This window comes from Lithobates pipiens, unplaced genomic scaffold (genome assembly GCF_037356315.1).
Source record: "Lithobates pipiens isolate NorthernLeopardFrog02 unplaced genomic scaffold, aLitPip1_a1.2 Scaffold_3, whole genome shotgun sequence".
In the NCBI taxonomy this organism is placed as follows: Eukaryota; Metazoa; Chordata; class Amphibia; order Anura; family Ranidae; genus Lithobates; species Lithobates pipiens.
The window spans coordinates 224,487,922-224,507,029 of NW_027507790.1; the positions used below are offsets into that span (position 1 = coordinate 224,487,922).

Consider the following 19,108-nt stretch of genomic DNA (forward strand, 5'->3'; position numbering starts at 1 on the left):
TGGAGGGGCTGTAGAGATCCACAGCTCAGGTGGGAGAATCTGTCCACAGGTGATGTCATTTGCTGCTCAGTGATTGCAGTATTCTAGTCTGCATCTCCCCAAGGTAATTCCTAAAACTGCCCTCTTAGTGGGCTCTGAGGACAAGGTTGATGACCAGTGATGTAGAGGACACAGCGAACATGTGGAAGAAGGTGCTCTGGTCAGATGAGACCAAAATTTAACTTTTTGGCCTTAAAGCAAAACGCTATGTACGGCAGAAAACTAACACTGCACATCACCCTGAACACACCATCCCCACTGTGAAACATGGTGGTGGCAGCATCATGTTGTGGGGATACTTTTCTTCAGCAGGGACAGGGAAGTTGGTCAGAGTTGATGGGAAGACGGATGGAGCCAAATGCAGGTTAATATAAGACCCCGTACACATTATTCGATTTTCTGCAGATTTTTGTCTTCAGATTTACCAAAACCATGTAGTGCAAGGGCCTGCCCGATTGCATACAAATTTAAACTCTTAGCCTATGTACACACGGTCGGAGATTCTGCCAACCAAATCCGTCAGATTTTGTCCTTCAGATTTAGTCTGAGGCCGCGTACACACGGGCGGACTGTTGGCTCAACTTTGTCCGCTGAACAGTGTTTCAGCGGACAGTCCGCTCGTGTGTGGGGCTTCAGCGGACAGTTTCAGCGGACAGTTTGACGAACAAAGTTTTTCGGAAATTCCGAAAAACTGTCCGCTGAAACTTGGTTTGAGCGAACAGTCCGCCCGTGTGTAGGCCACTTTCGAAATGAGCAAACTGTTCCCGCTCGGAGGGGAAGTCTGCTCATTTCGAGCGCGTGTGCAGGTAGGCGGGGCCCGCGACGGAGACGTCGCGGGCTCCGCCGCCTGGAATGGACTTAAAGGGGAACCCCAACGCCGAAAAAAATCGGCGTGGGGGTCCCCCCAAAGTCCACAACAGACCCTTGTCCGAGCACGCTACCCGGCCGGCCAGGAAAGGGGGGCGAGCGAGCGCGCCCCCCCTCCCGAGCCGTACCAGGCCGCGTGCCCTCAACATGGGGGGTGCCTTGGGGAAGGGGGGGCCGCGCGGCCCCCCCACCCCAAAGCACCTTGTCCCCATGTTGATGAGGACAAGGGCCTCTTCCCGACAACCCTGGCCGTTGGTTGTCGGGGTCTACGGGCGGGGGGCTTATCGGAATCCGGGAGCCCCCTTTAATAAGGGGGCCCCCGGATACCGGCCCCCCACCCTATGTGAATGAGTATGGGGTACAATGTACCCCTACCCATTCACCTGTAAAATAAAAGTACCCAAAAAAAAACCACAACACACGAGATAAAATATTTTATTGCACAGCTCCGGGGGTCTTCCGTCTTCGGGGGTCTTCTCGCCGGACTCCTCCGCTATCTTCTTGTAGCTCTTTTGCTAGCGGAGGAGTCCGGCTTTCTTCCTCCCCGCCGCCGGCCTCTTCTCCCGACTTCGGGGGTCTTGTCCCCCTCTTCGGTTCTTCTGCCGGGCCACCGCGCCTTCTTATAGCTCTTTTGCAGGCGGTGGCCCGGTCTTCTGTCGCCGCTGTCGCCGCCGCCTTCCATTCTTCTTCTTCTTGTTCTTCTTGTTCTTCTCCAGGAGATGTTCACACGTCGCTCTCTCCGGCCGGAATGCCAGAGCTGCGCTGAGCGGCCACTTATATAGTGACAATGGGGCGGTGTCACATGGTATATGTCACATGGGTTGGTCACATGGTGACCCCGCCCCCTTACGATGTCATAGTCCCCATGTGACATCAACCCATGTGACCAACCCATGTGACATATACCATGTGACACCGCCCCATTGTCACTATATAAGTGGCCGCACAGCGTGGCTCTGGCATTCCGGCCGGAGAGAGCGACGTGTCAACATCTCCTGGAGAAGAACAAGAAGAACAAGAAGAAGAAGAAGAACGGAAGGCGGCGGCGACAGAAGACCGGGCCACCGCCTGCAAAAGAGCTATAAGAAGGCGCGGTGGCCCGGCAGAAGAACCGAAGAGGGGGACAAGACCCCCGAAGTCGGGAGAAGAGGCCGGCGGCGGGGAGGAAGAAAGCCGGACTCCTCCGCTAGCAAAAGAGCTACAAGAAGATAGGAGTCCGGCGAGAAGACCCCCGAAGACGGAAGACCCCCGGAGCTGTGCAATAAAATATTTTATCTCGTGTGTTGTGGTTTTTTTTTGGGTACTTTTATTTTACAGGTGAATGGGTAGGGGTACATTGTACCCCATACTCATTCACATAGGGTGGGGGGCCGGTATCCGGGGGCCCCCTTATTAAAGGGGGCTCCCGGATTCCGATAAGCCCCCCGCCCGCAGACCCCGACAACCAACGGCCAGGGTTGTCGGGAAGAGGCCCTTGTCCTCATCAACATGGGGACAAGGTGCTTTGGGGTGGGGGGGCCGCGCGGCCCCCCCTTCCCCAAGGCACCCCCCATGTTGAGGGCACGCGGCCTGGTACGGCTCGGGAGGGGGGGCGCGCTCGCTCGCCCCCCTTTCCTGGCCGGCCGGGTAGCGTGCTCGGACAAGGGTCTGTTGTGGACTTTGGGGGGACCCCCACGCCCATTTTTTTCGGCGTTGGGGTTCCCCTTTAAGTCCATTCCAGGCGGCGGAGCCCGCGACGTCTCCGTCGCGGGCCCCGCCTACCTGCACACGCGCTCGAAATGAGCGGACTGTTGCCTCGTGTGTGGGCGAGTCCGCTCATTTCAAAAGTTGCGCGGACTTAGTACGACGAACAAAGTTTGCCGTATTTGTCCGCTCAAAAAGTGCCGTGTGTGGGCGTGTTCGTTCATTCAAAAGTTTGAGCGGACTGTTTGACGAACTTAGTTTCGGCAGACAGTCCCCGCGTGTGTACGCCGCCTGACAGATTGTGTCCGAAACTGTTGCATACACACGGTCGGACTAAGTTGTGGAAAAATCCGATCTTTCAGAACGTAATGACGAAATTTCGTTACGATGGGACTACATTCAGGCTAGTAGCCAATAGCTTTGATGTAGGAATTTGATCTGAGCATGCGTGGCACTTGGTCCGATCAAAATTCTCTACACATGATCGGATTACGTTCCGACAGGCCCAGTTGGTCGAGAAATATTTCCAACATGTTGGAAAATTGGGTCGGACGGAGATTCGGACGGAATTAGTCCGATGCATACCACACACAGTTGGATTATCTGGCGACGCGGTCCGATAAGACGCATTCCGATGGATTCTCCGACCGTGTGTACAAGGGCTCCGTTCGAATCTCCGTTGGACCCAATTTTCCAACATGTTGGAAATATTTCCCGACCAACTGGGCCGGTCGGACGTAATCCGATCATGTGTAGAGAATTTTGATCGGACCAAGTGCCACGCATGCTCAGATCAAATTCCTACATCAAAGCTATTGGCTACTAGCCTGAATCTAGTCCTATCGTAACGAAATTACGTCATCACGTTCTGAAAGATCGGATTTTTCCACAACTTAGTCCGACCGTGTGTATGCAACAGTTTCGGACACAATCCGTCAGACTAAATCCGACGGACAAAATCTGACGGATTTGGTTGGCAGAATCTCCGACCGTGTGTACGTGGGCTTAAGGTTTGACCTCATATTATATGGTCTTGGTAAATCTGAGGACAAAAATCTGCAGAAAATCTAATAGTGTGTATGGGGTCTTAGAAGAAAACCTGTTAGATTCTGCAAAAGACTTGAGACTGGGGCAGAGGTTCACCTTCCAGCAGGACAACTACCCTAAACATACAGCCAGATCTACAGTGGAATGGTTTAGATCAAAGCATATTCATGTGTTAGAATGGCCCGGTCAAAGTCCAGACTTAAATCCAATTGAGAATCTGTGGCAAGACCTGAAAATTCACAGACGCTCTCCATCCAGTCTGACAGAACTTGAGCTAATTTGCAAAGAATGGACAAAAATGTCACTCTCTAGATGTGCAAAGCTGGTAGAGACAAACCCAAAAAGACTTGCAGCTGTAATTGCAGTGAAAGGGGGTTCTACAAAGTATTGACTCGGGGGGGCTGAATACAAATACACACCACACTTTTCACATATTTGTTTGTAAACATTTTTGAAAACCGATTTAACACTTTCCTTCCACTTCACAATTATGTGTCACTTTGTGTTGGTCTATCACATAAAATCCTAATAAAATACATTTATGTTTTTGGATGTAACATGACAAAATGTGGAAAATGTCAGGGGGTATGAATACTTTTCCAAGGCACTGTATATATACACAGTATACACACACAGCCCAGCCTGCTCTGTCTCCTCCCTGTAGTGGGCGGGGCGCAGTGATCCCCGGTCAGTGACGTCACCGTCTCCCGTGCTGTGGTCAGGGATGAGGACAATGTAGAGATCCCGGAGTGACTCATCTCCCCTCACCCTGCGGACATCTCCACCGGCTGACAGCGGAGCGCCGTGCCATGTGAGTCACAGGGGACCGGGGGGGGGGGGGGGACCGGGGCTGCATGATCCGGGGGGAGGCCCGGCGGTGCTGGCTGGGGATCGGCGTACATTGTGCTGGGAATGTGTACAGGATTCACCGACCACGGGGGATGATCGTATACACCGACCCGGGACCACCGAGCTGTCCCAGTCCTCGGCACTGATTAGCGCTCACCCCGCTCCCTGATCACAACGTCTGTATGTATCTTATACTGTCATATGTAGATTGTCAGCTCCCAGGATCACTCATCTGTCCCTGCAATCATCCTTCCTTAACGGGCCACTCACCCGATCTCTGCTTTCATCAGCTGCTCTATTTATTCTTTACATGTATGAATACATTGTCTGTAGAATGTCAGATCCAGGACAGTCAGCTCTGTTTTTATAAACTTCATTTTATTTTTATATATATATATATAATTTTTTTTTTATTTTTTTAAATGTATTTGTTACATTGTTTGTAGAATATCACATCCTCCACCCTCCTCGGTACTGACCCCATGATCTCTATTTTTTTTCACCTTTCTATATCAAGGTTTTATAAACTTGCTTTATTTTTTTAATGCATTTTTTTTTTTTTTCTACACTTGATACATTGTTTGTAAAAAGTTAAATCCCAGAACAGTCCCAGGATATTAGCTAGATCTGTCCCTGGTCCTCAGTACTGACCCCTGATCTCTAACTGACCCCTCCTATAGCCACTAAACCTTTTTGTTATTTTTACATTTATTAACATATTGTAGAATGTAAGATCCGTCCCTGATCCTCAGTACTGACCCCAATCTTTAACTGACTCCCTTCCTCTACATCAACTGTTTTTATAAACTTATTTTTTTTTTTTTATAACATTTATTGATACATTGTAAGGAAAATGTCAGATCCCCAAAGGATCCTATCTGCCCCTTCTATTTTCGTTATATATATATATATATATATATATATATATATATATAATTTTTTATTATTATTAAACCAATCACGTCTTACTTTCTTTTTTAATACATTTCTTTCTTACCGACCCCTTTCTGCTCTCATTCTATCTCTATAGGGTTTTTGTTTTTTTTTACTACTATTGATACATTTGTATGTAAAATGTCAGTCATTTATAACTGACATTTCTACTCTAAGAGCTGGTTCACCACTGTTAATTTCGGTGTTTTTGCGTATTATTATTATTATTATTATTATTATTATTATTATTTAAGGTACTTATATAGCGTCGTCAATTTACACAGCGCTTTACATATACATTGCACATTCACATCGGTCCCTACCCTTGAGGAGCTTACACACTAGGGTCCCTAACTCGCATTCATACATATACTAGGGCCAATTTAGACAGCAGCCAATTAACCTCCCAGCATGTCTTTGGAGTGTGGAAGGAAACCGGAATACCTGGAGGAAACCCACGCATGGGGAACATGCAAACTCCAGGCAGGTAGTGTCATGGTTGGGATTCAAACCAGCGACCCTTCTTACTGCTAGGCAAGAGTGCTACCCACTACAGCACTGTGCTGGCAATATGTGTTTACACACCCTTTACCTGCATTTCCGTGCGTTGCAGTGCATTTTTATTTTTTTGACACTTGAAAAAATTTAAAAACAATGTGCGTTCCGGTGCGTTTTTTTTTTTTTTTTTTTTTTGTTCATTTACATGTATTCTAATGTGTTTACATGCATTTTGCTGCATTCCAGATATTTTCAATACAGAAAAATGCAGCAGGATCTACTTTTGTAGACTGCACTGGCATAAGCTATGGCCATTAGAATCCATGGTAAAACACCATGCATGCGTTTTTCATGCAGATTAAGAATGCACCTAACTGAATCTAGTGTGAACCAGGTTTCTGTCTTTATAAGCTGACTAGGTTTCATTTTTTATTTTAAACTGCAAAGGATGCAAAAATCTGGTGCAGCTATGCATAGAAACCAATCAGATTCCAGTTTTTATTGTCAATGCTTAATTGAACAAGCTGTAGTTAGAAGCTGATTGGTTTCTATGCATAGCTACATCAGATTTTGCAATAGCCAGATTTAGTAAAAATCCTCCCCAGTAGTGTGTTTAACAATATAAGGTCCCCGGATCTGTCCTGGTATTATAGCCCCTGTTTCTCAATACTGACCTCTTATCTCTCCCCTCCTCTAAATACTCTGCTTTAATAAGCCTTTTTTTTATGTTTATAGATTATTGCCTATTTTTGTTTATTCATTTCACTTTTTTTAAATGCCAAATTATATTTTTCTATAATAAAGACATCCCTTCGGGGACTGTAAGGGCCCGGAGGTATTGCAGGTCTGGACTGAGTGTGATGGGATTGCTAGACTTTCTTAGCAGCAGACAGTCCCTGGGAATGACGTTAGACACTTTCCCATACATTGGGGACTCCACCATGGTTATTGTTTCACCCCCCCCCCCCCCCCCCCCCATTGTACTGATGTTTTATCTGGATGTCATTGTTCTGTGTATGTGCAGTGCTGTGTACTTGTTGATGGATTGTTTTTTTTTTTTTTTATCGTTATTACTCTTGTTTTGTGACATTTATGCCAAGTGCTCTCAGGGACAATGGGGTGTTAGAAATGGATAAAATCCTCTTGATCTGCAGTCTCATGTTATAGGAATAATTGCCAACTGTCTGATAGAAGAAATGTGTCTGTGGAAATTGTTGCCTCTGGAAATCTTCCTGGTGTACTTTATTGGCCAGAAGCATCATAGAAATGTTCTGCGTGCTAGAATCCGTAAAAAAAAAAAAAAAAAAAAAAATATTTTTTTTAAAAAGTTTTTTATTTTAATCGACGACTTTGTTTACACAGGATTGTGTGTTTGTTTTATAAACCTTTTATTTCTAATTGCGTATAAATGTATGTAATGATTTTTCAGTGGCATAAGGCTAGATTCACACTTGTGCGTCTGCTTTTGTTTTTTATTATGCATTTTTCATGCTCTGCTATTGGTGTACAGATTAAAAAAAAAAAAATCACTATTTTGTGCCAAAAGCAGCACCTACACCTTTTTCCAAGTTGCACAGATGTGTATTTATTGCATAGGTGTGAATAGGCCCTATTGACAATAATGGGATTCCTCTTTATTGCACAACAAATCGCATAGATGTGAATGAGGACCAAGGCTGCGTTTGTACCTGTGCATTGCCTGACGAATATTAATTCTGAATGATGGTTACAATTCCGTTCTATGGGGCTCATTCACACTTGCCCACTGCAAAAAATTGTACAGATTTGTGGCAGCCCTTGCTACCCCTATGAAAAGTGATCCACCGAAGAGCACAGTTGACAGATGGCTTGGAGGCAATCTGTTTCTTCCTTGCTGCACATTTTATCCCTGAAAAACCCACACCACTGCTTTGCTGGGGGGGCCTTATTTACTTCGATGGGTCATGTTTGACGGCTGCCCTGCCCACCGAATGCAACATAAGTATAGTTTTTGCCACGCCATGTGCACAAGCCCATCCAGCTGGCATTGCTGCTTAGGAGGGGTGATTGGATTGAGGGGCAGTAAAACCATGGCTCAGCAGCCTATTTTTTATTTTTTACTACCCATATGAATGTGCCCTGAATGTAGGAAAGTCCTTTTTTATGTTCTTGTTTGTTGAAAGGCAGCTTGTAAAAGTAAAAAACTAAATCTGTTTATGAAATATGCCCATATGTGGGCTGTGCCCTGTGCAGCATGGGAAGAGTTTAGGTACACCAAAACTGCAAGAAAGTCTCTCTGAAACTCAGGCTAGGTTCACCCCAATGCTTTTTGTGGTATGTTTGCAGAAACGCTCTTTAGTCTGTTAACATTAGTTCTTATGGGTCACGTTCACATGTATGCAGTTTAAACCAGTGCGATTTTTGGAAAGGTGCAGGGACATTTTTATATGTAGCACAGTGCGTTTTTGACTGAATGCTGTGATAAGACGCTCCCAATACAATCAGTAAAAATACAGAACGTGATTTATACAAATAGTATGTATACATTCAAAACCGTGTATTAGTAAATGGCTTCACTTTATACATGTGCACAAATGTTTCAGAATAAAATAATAATTATTCCTCAAACAAACCTATCATGAAAAGTTCGAAACATCTCCAACATTCTTTCTATGATCCACTCCAACACCATGTGAGAAATAAAATCCGTGTTCCAAATAATATATTCATGACTTTTTACCCGAAGTGACGACAAATTGCCCTCACCAGATGGCCCTGGCCAGCAAGCGACCATAAAATATGAAGTACCTCCTCAAATCCATTCAATGATCTTTTTCCAATCAGTCGTTCACATGTATGGTGAACTTGGACGCATAAGCCCAGGAACAGCCAGATCAAATCTTTGTTATCTATCCTACACTCCAATCTCCCAAATCTGAAAATCAAACTCCACCAAAAAGAGCCAGGGAAGGCAGATATAGTGTAGTGTCACATGTTTATTATTAAAAAAAAAATGTCAATTACAATATTTCCAGCAGGGGTTTGCATCAGTATATCGGAAATGCATAGTGCGCTGGAAGTCCGTTCAGACAGCTCTACCTGACCAGTGGTGTATGCTATGCATTAGGTTACCCCCCTCAGTGAAAGTGACATGGAGTGCGTGTCAGACCTAGCCTCCATGCATTTCACATTCCAGCATACGTCAGCAGGAAGACTGTATAGACTTTAATGGAATTGCATGAAAAACACATGTAAATGTGATTTTTGGTGTGTTTTCTGCTTGGCGACAGACGTCTCCTCCTATCAAAATTAATATCCCAAAACACATTAAAAACGTACATAGGGGAAAAAACACAATGTGCTGGAAACCGGGCCCCAAAAATGCATCAACCGCACATCCATAGATGTGAACCTAGACTTAAGACCCCATACACGCTGTTAGATTTTCTGCAGATTTACCAAAACCATGTAGTGCAAGGGCCTGCCTGATTTCATATAAATTTTAAACTCTTAAGGTTTGACCTCATTATTATATGCTTTTTTGATAAATCTGAAGACGAAAATCTAAGAATGTTTATGGGGTCTTAGAATGCTACTACCTGGGGATTGCTGTATGTTGACTATATCTATGTTATTGCTGTGTGTGTATTGTATTATGTAATATATATATTTCTCGATGACTGTGTACATACAAGAACTACAGGAAGGCTTTATATATGCTGTGCAATGACTATAGGGTTGCTGTACACACTATAATTATAGGATCACTGTGTACATGCTATAAAAGTGACCACACGCTAGTAGATTTTTGAACGAACGCTTGTACAAAAACTCTCAGTACATCTGAGGACACGATGAGCATCATTTGAAAGCACTTCAAAATTTCTTTTATTTTTAAACATTTAATTTTGGATATAATAGACTTTCCTGACAAAGCTATATACAGAAGTATGTTTTTGTTCCAGAAAAAGAAAATGTTCTATCTTTTTTTTTTTTTTTTTTTCTTTCTATCTTTGAAAGTCAAAAACAAACATTGTCTCGACCCCTCTAAAATTTATATATTTCAAATGAAATTCTATCATTGTATGGGCAGCTTTACTATAGGATTGCTGTAGATGTACTAGAACTTTAGGATCATCATGTGGATACTATACTATTTGGAAGTGTCTTGTTTCGATCCCCCAATGACGATGAATTATTTAGTTGTGGTTATTCGTGGGATAATTTTGCATGTAAAGTGCCATCTGTGAGTGTATACTGTATGGAGTGATTTGCTTTTATTTCATAGGCACACATTTTACATTGGTTTTAAAAGAGATGATGTTAGGATTATCCTTGGTTAAAATCTGCTAGATTATTGCGGCGTTTCTCCAGTTCCTAAGCTGCAAATGTGAAAAGGTTTGGGAAATTACTGCGCTTAACCAAGAAACATGCAAAAAACAGTGTAGCGCTGAGAACCATCAAAAAAACAACATAATATACAGTGCATTAAAGATGTGTAAACAAGAAACACTAATGTATACATTATTATTTTTCCTGTATTCAAGTAAAAATAATAAAGTCCAGTGACTGAACCAGTGAAAATGTGAAATCTAGTGAGCTCATTTAAGCAAATGCCCAAAAATGTGAAGGACTTAGGATCCACTCTTGAGATGACACTTTAAATAGTGGAATAGAGTGTGACTGGACGTCTTCCGCCAAGAAAATGTATACTTTTACCAGATGGAGTGGAGTCTCATGCCAGCGGCAGTTGGTCAATGGAGCGCGGATCAGCCTTGGACTCCAATGTTGGGGATCGTCCAAGAAGTAGGTAGTAAGTAGGCAGGAATTCTCACCCGGACCAATGTAAAGATGATGAAAAACAAAAAAATGCTCTCTACGGTGCAGGTCAAAAAGGGGGATTTATTGTACAAAGTACATACATCAAATCATAGATGTGTACAAAAATGTGATCACAAAGTTAAAAGCAATATGGGGAGCAGTAAAATGCAAGCCCAATGAAATTTGTCCCAATGGACTTCATCTGGGGCATATCCAGCTCCCTCACATTGCCCATATTTATAAAATTTCTGAGTGGTCTGGTAATTGGGAATGAGAGGCATGACTCCGCCCAGCGCAAAAAAAAAAAAACGGAAAGTGTTGCCGCCTGCATGAGTTGCACGCCTCAATCTAAAAGCTGATGGGTGTAGGCAAGCAACCATGCAACTCTGTGAGGCATCCAAGCCGTGTCCACAGAAGGGACGTACTGCCATCACGTAATAACATGGATGTCACAATGGCATCGTATCCTCTCCCAAGACCCGCTCGGGATCTCCGATATTCTGAGCGGGTCTTGTGATCCCCTTGTCGCATTCATTTTTATGTGATGGTGGCAGTATGTCCCTTCTGGGGGTGCGGCTCGGAGGCCTCACACAGTTAAAGTCCATTGGGACGACACGCATCAGAATTGCATTTTACTGCTCCCTGCATTGCTTTTAACTTTGTGATCACTTTTTGTACACGTTTATGATTTGATGTATGTACTTTTTACAATAAATCCCCCTTTTTTGACCTGCACCATATGGAACCTTTTTATTTTTCATCATCTTTACATCCGGGTGAGAACTCCTGCCTACTTACTACCTACTTCTGGGTCGATCCCTAATCGGGTTCAATGTTGTGGAGGCTTGATGGAACTGGGAGTCCAAGGCTTTGGCTGATACACGCTTGATTGACCCACTGCTGCTGGAATGCGAGTCCACTCCATCTGGCAAGAGTATACATCTATATTTTCTTTGTGGAAGATATACTACTTCTGGTGTCTCAATGACCAGTCACACTCTATTCACTATTTAAAGTGTTGTCATCTCAAGAGCGGATCCTAAGTCCTTCACATTTGTGGACATTTTGCTTAAATGAGCTCACTATAGTGGTGATTTCACGTTTTTCACCGGTTCAGTCACTGGACTTTTTTATTATTACTTTTATACTACGTTATTTTTCTTGTATACATTAGTATTTCTCGTTAACACATCTTTAATGCACTGTATTTTATATTTTTAAAAGTTCTTAGTGCTACACTGTGTATTTTTTCATGATCCTAAAATGCAAGGACTAATATATTTTTAGATATTCCGTTATTTAGCACATGCATCATTTTATGATTGTTATGCAATCATCATGGATATCGTTGTGTTATGTGATTTGTGGTGGGAAGCAGATGACTTGCTGACTTAATTTGGGGTCAATGACTGCCCGTGACATCTGAAGATCTGATATTTATTTATTTTTCCTTTGTAGAAGTCATTGGTTGTATGTAACTTTCAGATAGCCGAGGATATGTAATGGGTGACTAACATTCCTGATTTGGGGTTTGTGGTTGTTAGAGTGAAGTAATACATAATTTATTTGGTAATTATGTATCTTTTAAGTGAAAATGTATGAGATTTTATCTGGGGCCGATCTGATGCATTATTTATCTAGTAATGTATGTAAAGCGTGATTTACTTGCACATTTTTCTATACAAGAGTATTGACTGGATGTGTGAGTGGTTCCCTTATTTAATTGGATGTCTACCATGTTATTCTAATGACTTTTTCTTTTGGGAACTGATGTCCCTTGCTTTGGAAAGTGGCAGAGCTCCAAAAAAATCATTATAAGTGGGGATATTTTTGGAGGTCATATGGTATTCTATGTGCGGCCAGTATGTGTAAGATAATGGTGAGCTGGCCATCTGCAAAGGTTCACTTAATTCACACCCGAGTGTAGCAGTTTTGTCACAAGTTTTTATGCATGGTTTTTGCTAATTTTTTTTCTAGGCTTTTTGAGCTTTGGTAATTAAGGAGACGGCACCTGCAGGCTTCCTCACCAGTGACTGACCCCTGCTGTCAGCAGCAGGGATGAGTCATCGGTTGTTAAGGAGCTGGCACAAGATAGCGTCCTAACAACCATGAGTCATTGATAAAGAGCCTGACGCTATGTAAACAAACATGGAGTGCGTTACTCCCTGAAATCCATCCCACACTGAAGCGCCTGATGTGAAATGGAGAGGAAGGAGAACTCCACACTTTTTTACAAATGCTGGTTCTGTTTTTCATCACATGACAGCAGGGATGACTCATCGTTGTTAGGACGCCATCGGGTGCCAATTCTTTAACAACTGATGACTCTTCCCTGCTGCTGACAGCAGGGATGAATCGCTGCTTGTTAGGATGCCGGCAAGCGCCGGCTCTTAAAAATCAGCACAAAACACTCCAAAAGCACACACAATTCCTCCAAAAAGCGCAAATCGTGCACTTCAATGCATTTCTATGGGCGAAACAGCTTCATAAAGCACCAATTTGCCCGATTTGAGCTACAAAAGAAGAAAACTTTTTGGGAGATTCAAGATACAAAACACTTCGGTGTGAATGGGGCCTTACTGTTAGATATTTACATACCATGCATCTGATCTGTGTCAGGTGCAGGGGCGGATCCAGAGTCTAATCTCGGGAGGGGCACTGCTATAAAATATGTTTTTTGGGGGGCAATTTATATGGGAAATGGCTGGTATTGGCGCTTCAATCATTACGGCACCATGGTTGTTATGGTGTCAGGATGATTGAAGCGCATTATTTCTATTAATACATTGTAATATAAAATTAAATGGTTCAACTCACCATAATGCAGAATCAGTGGGAGCCCTGAGGATGTCACTTGCCATGTCGCCTGCCACCAAATGTGGATTGTCACTTGTCACCAAATGCGGATTGTCACTTGCCACGTAGCCTGCCACACATTGCGGATTGTCACTTGCCACGTAGCCTGCCACACATTGCAGATTGCCACTTGCCATGTCACCTGCCACACATTGCGGATTGTCACTTGCCACGTCGCCTGCCACCAGATGCGGATTGCCACGTAGCCTGCCACACATTGCGGATTGCCACTTGCCACGTCACCTGCCACACATTGCAGATTGTCACTTGCCAAGTTGCCTGACCCACATTGCGGATTGCCACTTGCCACGTCACCTGCCACACATTGGGGATTGTCACTTGCCACGTCACCTGCCACACATTGCGGATTGTGACTTGCCACACATTGCGGATTGTCACTTGCCACGTCGCCTGCCACCAGATGCGGATTGCCACGTAGCCTGCCACACATTGCGGATTGCCACTTGCCACGTCACCTGCCACACATTGCGGATTGTCACTTGCCAAGTTGCCTGACCCACATTGCGGATTGCCACTTGCCACGTCACCTGCCACACATTGGGGATTGTCACTTGCCACGTCACCTGCCACCAGGGGCGGATCCAGAGTCTAATCTCGGGAGGGGCACTGCTATAAAATATGTTTTTTGGGGGGCAATTTATATGGGAAATGGCTGGTATTGGCGCTTCAATCATTACGGCACCATGGTTGTTATGGTGTCAGGATGATTGAAGCGCATTATTTCTATTAATACATTGTAATATAAAATTAAATGGTTCAACTCACCATAATGCAGAATCAGTGGGAGCCCTGAGGATGTCACTTGCCATGTCGCCTGCCACCAAATGTGGATTGTCACTTGTCACCAAATGCGGATTGTTACTTGCCACGTCACCTGCCACACATTGCGGATTGTCACTTGCCACGTAGCCTGCCACACATTGCAGATTGCCACTTGCCATGTCACCTGCCACACATTGCGGATTGTCACTTGCCACGTCGCCTGCCACCAGATACGGATTGCCACGTAGCCTGCCACACATTGCGGATTGCCACTTGCCACGTCACCTGCCACACATTGCAGATTGTCACTTGCCAAGTTGCCTGACCCACATTGCGGATTGCCACTTGCCACGTCACCTGCCACACATTGGGGATTGTCACTTGCCACGTCACCTGCCACACATTGCGGATTGTGACTTGCCACACATTGCGGATTGTCACTTGCCACGTCGCCTGCCACCAGATGCGGATTGCCACGTAGCCTGCCACACATTGCGGATTGCCACTTGCCACGTCACCTGCCACACATTGCGGATTGTCACTTGCCAAGTTGCCTGACCCACATTGCGGATTGCCACTTGCCACGTCACCTGCCACACATTGGGGATTGTCACTTGCCACGTCACCTGCCACACATTGCGGATTGTCACTTGCCACGTTGCCTGCCACACATTGCGGATTGCCACTTGCCACGTCACCTGCCACACATTGCGGATTGTCACTTGCCACGTTGCCTGCCACACATTGCGGATTGCCACGTCACCTGCCACACATTGCGGATTGTCACTTGCCACGTTGCCTGCAACATATTGCGGATTGCCACGTAGCCTGCCACACATTGCGGATTGTCACTTGCCACGTCACCTGCCACACATTGCGGATTGTCACTTGCCACGTCAACTGCCACACATTACGGATTGTCACTTGCCACGTCACCTGCCACACATTGCGGATTGCCACTTGCCACGTAGTCTGCCACACATTGCGGATTGCCACTTGCCACGTAGCCTGCCACACATTGCGGATTGTCACCTACTGGTGGTCTTTTGTTGGGTTTCAGAGTGAACATAGGCAGCAGAGAGATGATGCAATCTCTCTGCTGCACACAGCTTCCTACACAGTGAGGGCGGAACTGGAGGGATGCAGGGCAGTGAGAGATGATGTCATCTCCCTGCTCCCCTGCCTGCTGGCTTCCTGATTGGCCAGCAGCCCTCCTAAGCCGCCCAGCTGCCCCCCCCCCTCACCCGTCCACTCAGCACGGGGACCCGCGGAACCGGCCGCGATTGGACCCGCGGAACCGGCCGCGATTGGACCCGCGGAACCGGCCCGCGGGTACCCGCGGAACCGGCCGCGATTGGAGCCGCGGAACCGGCCGCGGGTACCCGCGGAACCGGCCGCGATTGGACCCGCGGAACCGGCCCGCGGGTACCCGCGGAACCGGCCGCGATTGGACCCGCGGAACCGGCCGTTCTGTCATCAGCTGGCGGTATTCTCGGAGGGGGCAATTGACCCGTTGCCCCCCCCCCTGGATCCGCCCCTGCCTGCCACACATTGCGGATTGTCACTTGCCACGTTGCCTGCCACACATTGCGGATTGTCACTTGCCACGTTGCCTGCCACACATTGCGGATTGCCACGTCACCTGCCACACATTGCGGATTGTCACTTGCCACGTTGCCTGCAACATATTGCGGATTGCCACGTAGCCTGCCACACATTGCGGATTGTCACTTGCCACGTCACCTGCCACACATTGCGGATTGTCACTTGCCACGTCACCTGCCACACATTGCGGATTGTCACTTGCCACGTCAACTGCCACACATTACGGATTGTCACTTGCCACGTCACCTGCCACACATTGCGGATTGCCACTTGCCACGTAGTCTGCCACACATTGCGGATTGCCACTTGCCACGTAGCCTGCCACACATTGCGGATTGTCACCTACTGGTGGTCTTTTGTTGGGTTTCAGAGTGAACATAGGCAGCAGAGAGATGATGCAATCTCTCTGCTGCACACAGCTTCCTACACAGTGAGGGCGGAACTGGAGGGATGCAGGGCAGTGAGAGATGATGTCATCTCCCTGCTCCCCTGCCTGCTGGCTTCCTGATTGGCCAGCAGCCCTCCTAAGCCGCCCAGCTGCCCCCCCCTCACCCGTCCACTCAGCGCGGGTACCCGCGGAACCGGCCGCGATTGGAGCCGCGGAACCGGCCGCGATTGGAGCCGCGGAACCGGCCGCGATTGGAGCCGCGGAACCGGCCGCGATTGGACCCGCGGAACCGGCCGTGATTGGACCCGCGGAACCGGCCGTTCTGTCATCAGCTGGCGGTATTCTCGGAGGGGGCAATTGACCCGTTGCCCCCCCCCTGGATCCGCCCCTGGTCAGGTGTTGTGTTTTTTTTTTTTTTTTTTTTTTGTAGTCTGATGTATGTACCTTGGAAGTTTAACATTTTTTTGCTGATGACTATTATCAGTCTCCTTTTTTATCTGGCTGGCATTTCAGCTTTTGTGGAAAAAGCCACTGGTTACAGAACTCTGTAGCTCAAGCTATTTAGTCGATGGCCATGTCTGCGCTTTTAAACATGGTTCACACTGGTTCAGTGCAGGATTCCGTGTCGCACTTGAATCGCCGGCGGTTCACACTGCCCTCTGCTAACTGCTGCAGGTGTCAATACAAAGGTAATTATGAAAAAAAAAACTCATGCGCAAAACCTAGACTCGCACAAATAAGGATATGAGAAGCTGCCCACATAAAAGTGTTCCCATACAGAAAAAAATTATCAATAAAGAGGTATGTGGCGCTAACTATAAAAATAATAAAATAAGTGATAAACACACTTAATACTAACACTTCTAAGCCCTTGTACACACGGTCGGAGAATCCGTCGGAATGTGTCCTATTGGACCGTGTTGTCGGATAATCTGACTGTGTGTGGTATGCATCGGACTGATTCCGTCGGAATATCCGTCGGACCCAATTTTCCAACTTGTTGGAAATATTTCCTGACCAACTGGGCCGATCGGACATACTCCGATCATGTGTAGAGAATTTTGATCGGACCAAGTGCCACGCATGCTCAGATCAAATTCCTACATCAAAGCTATTGGCTACTAGCCTGAATGTAGTCCCATCGTAACGAAATGACATCATCGCGTTCTGAAAGATCGGATTTTTCGACAACTTTGTCCGACCGTGTGTATGCAACAGTTTCGGACAAGATCCGACGGATTTGGTTGTCGAAATCTCTGACCGTGTGTACAGGGGCTTAGACCTTGCTGATGTGATGATCAGGTACTGATCATCTTCAACATATTAAATACAAAGGTAATGACACACCCTGATCTGCTCACAGATCAAAGTGCGAACTGTAAATTCTGGCAGGAATTGGAACACCCTTTGTGATCCGATTCTGGTGCGGACAAAAAAGGATCCTGCACAAGTTTGGTCTGAATGCGACGCAAATTCAGCCATATAGTTTGAATGGCTGAATTTGCATCGCATGTGATCTGTACAGCAGTGCGATGTGAATCATATGCATTGTTTGGCATCGCACCAGTGTGAACTGGCCCTTAATCAGACAGAGGAAGTCTCAGAGCAATCTTTGTCTGCTGTGCGGTCACTTTAGCTACTTCATGGTGTTCTGGGAGTCCATTCTCCTGTATTACAAATTAAGTGTTGTTTTTTTTTCTAATTTGTGTGCTATTAATAAAAACAAATATGAAAACGCTTTTAAGGCTCATGGACACTTGAGTTCAATGCTGCTTTTACAGGTGTTTTTTAGCTTTTTTTTTTTTTTTTTTTTCTTCTGTCTCTAAACGTCCCTGCTGAAAAAAACTGAGCTTGTAATCGCACTGGAAGAAATACCATTAAAGGTCTATTTCACTTTTAGTCCATTTATATTGTTTTTAATACCAAGCCCTGATGGAGGTGGTTTTGCCCGCCTGAAACCTGTAGGCTACTCTTTGGATTGCCCCCTGACTTGTATTAGAATAAATTCATATCTGGACCTCTTAGCAGCGTTATGATGCTTCAATTAAAATTGTTATTCTTTTTGTTACATTACACTACAATCCAAAGAGACCGTGGCGATCCTCTAGGGACCAACAAGTAAAAATAAAAAAAAAACGCTTGGGGGGGGAAACCAATTCACCCTGTCTACACAAAATCTAACATGAACCAATATGCCATGTGATTGCGGAATCTGTAAGGTGCTCATATTTTTTAGTTTTGGCAGTTTAAATCATAATGACTGCTACACCATACCTCCCAACCGTCCTGGATTCCGCAAGACTGTCCCGAGACTTCGACTATGTCCCAGAGTCCTGCAGATCTCGGCTGGAGTCCCGGAGCACAGTGGGGGTTGCAGTAGTGATGCTCAGTTGAGGCATCCTTAATGGGTGCAATGTGTGCTCTCACAGACTACACTCCTATCAGCACTGTATGCCTGTACTCTGCTTCTCTCCCACCGCTATTGGTTACTGTGATCATTGGTGTCCTAGGAACCAATGACACATTTTGGAGGCGTGCACAGCAGGATTAAACCACCACTATGCCTCCCAACTCCGCCCCCGTCTTCAGCTTCCATTTCCTGTCCCGCTCCATCCAGTTCTGTAGAACTCTGTATGGGCTCCAGCCAGGTGATGTATTGGGACTTCTTCTGCCCTGTAATGTGGGAGGACACCGCCCCCGCTCCAGGCTGCTCCCTCCCCGGTGGTGAAGGAAGACACCACTCCCACCTGGTAACCTATG

At 45.9% G+C, this 19,108-nt stretch overlaps 1 protein-coding gene across 1 annotated transcript in view; it reads left to right on the plus strand.

Annotated features, from left to right (window-relative positions):
* The first annotated feature begins 4,328 nt into the window (after positions 1-4,328).
* LIFR (LIF receptor subunit alpha) overlaps positions 4,329-19,108 on the plus strand; it is a 163,349-nt gene continuing 148,569 nt past the window's right edge. The window contains exon 1 of the mRNA XM_077462828.1: positions 4,329-4,447. The gene's annotated coding sequence lies outside the window, so the exon portion shown is untranslated. The remainder of the gene's footprint in view (positions 4,448-19,108) is intronic.